Below are 1905 nucleotides of genomic sequence, written 5' to 3' on the forward strand. Positions count from 1 at the left end.
AAGGGATAAAATGATGACCAAAGGATCCTTTGAAAGATATACACTGTCATATACTGTCAGCTAGTCTACAAACACAGTGGCAGCAGTTACACAATTTTCAAAGTCGTCTTCAGTGCACTGAATTAAGTACGTGACTGCTACTGAAATTTCCAGGTGGAATCCTGCCTGTTCTCTGATAAATGCCATTTATCAAATACTGACAAGTGATTTAAGATGAGATACTCAAATAATTTGGAAATTATGACATGGTATGGATACAGGCCTGTGGCTCATCAGCTCTAAGGCATTCCCTCCTATTTTTAGGTGTGCTGTGGCATGTGCTTGCTGTCATACTTAAGGATTATGGTATGTTGTTGAAGGCATATTAAATAACTGGAGAAGTTAAATCATTGTCACTAGTCCACGGTGTTTATCCATTTGACATAGATGTTATAAGGACCAATGGCATTATTGCTTTGGGGGTGGGGGGCAGAGGATGTAGTCCAAAGGTATGAATTCCCAATGATTATTGTGTACTAAAATCCAAATCTCTTTATCTCTGTTTTGGATAGTTTGTAAATGTGATCATTTATTTGGTATTCTTCTGCTTTGGAGAAGTTGATACGCAAGCAGGTCTGCAATGCTGTTATAGTGTTGTTCCATCTTTCTCTTATTTCTAATAAAACTCCACATGGTTATCCATCAGTGTTGTAGGTTATGCCTGCATGCCATGAGGTTTTGCCATGACTTCCATCTTTCTTCTGCCATTGCTGAATTCACTCTTTAACTACACGTAGGCTATATTTACCAAGTGCTATGTCAGTATGAAATATTTAGATACATATGCAGCTGTGCTAAGCCTCAAGAAAGAAATGGCTAATAAAAGACTAAAAAAAGAACATGGCGATACAGTTTTCTTTTAATCTGATCCCTTGCCAGGATAACACCTATGGCTGATAAAGGAAATTCTGAAATTTTAACCTTATGAGCATTTCCATTATATCGGTCTAGAAAATATTATGTGAGAGTCACGCGTACAAGCCAACCCATCCTGATCATGATCAAACAACGTATGTCAATACCTGTAGTATCAGCTGGGGCTACAACACAAGTGAAAATATAGATGTCAGGGAATTATAGCAGTTTTGGAAAAGGTATATTGGAAAAGTACGTCTAGAGGCTAAGGAAGGAACTTATCAGTTCTCTTTTTTGCCCGAGCTGCGCAAAGACTCAACTAGAAATAGTCTAGAAAATATATTTTTAGAAGGCTTCTAAAATTAGCCAAGTATTTTGATGGGCAGACTTAAATGGAAAAAGGACACCAGCGCCCTGCACAAAGTAGCCAGAGGTGAAGTTGCTGGCTTGTTTTGACAGATGGCTTACAGCCTCCTGATGAATTTGTACTTCCTATGCAGAAGCATGAAAACGTTGAAAAAATTACTAACCTTCTGGGGAATGTGTCATTACTGTACACGGGTGGTGTAGGACCCAGGCTAGACCGGAAACCTTTAATCTGACACCCTCAATCGCGTGCTGTTCGCCCACCTAACCCTGTGGTGCACGGAGCCCGGCAGCGGTGCCTGCGCTGCCCCCCTCGCACACCAGAAACGCCCCCCGGGGCCCAGGCGAGGTGGCGCTGGGAGGGCGCAGCCCAGGCCTCCCCCGCCGCCAGGCGAAGGCGCTCCCGAAGCGCCCCCCGGCCGCCCGGCAGGGGGCGCGGGGCGGGGCGGCGGCGGCGGGCAGCCCCTTCCCGGCACGGCCACCGCCGCCGCCGCCGCTGCCGGGAAAGGAGCCGCCCCCGGCGCTGGCGCGGCCGCTGAGTGGCTGCGCCGCGGCGAGGCCGGGCGGGGCGGGGCGGAGCGCAGCGCGGGGGCGGCCCGCTGGCCTGGCCTGTCCCGGCCCGGCCCGGCCCGGCCCGGCCCGGCC

The 1905-nt window shown here is 48.3% G+C and overlaps 1 protein-coding gene across 4 annotated transcripts in view; it reads right to left on the reverse strand.

The window, feature by feature from the left end:
* AGPS (alkylglycerone phosphate synthase) overlaps positions 1 to 1905 on the reverse strand; it is a 101220-nt gene that overhangs the window by 98380 nt on the left and 935 nt on the right. The gene's annotated exons all lie outside the window — the stretch shown is intronic.

This window comes from Struthio camelus, chromosome 6, assembly GCF_040807025.1.
Source record: "Struthio camelus isolate bStrCam1 chromosome 6, bStrCam1.hap1, whole genome shotgun sequence".
NCBI classification, from domain to species: domain Eukaryota; kingdom Metazoa; phylum Chordata; class Aves; order Struthioniformes; family Struthionidae; genus Struthio; species Struthio camelus.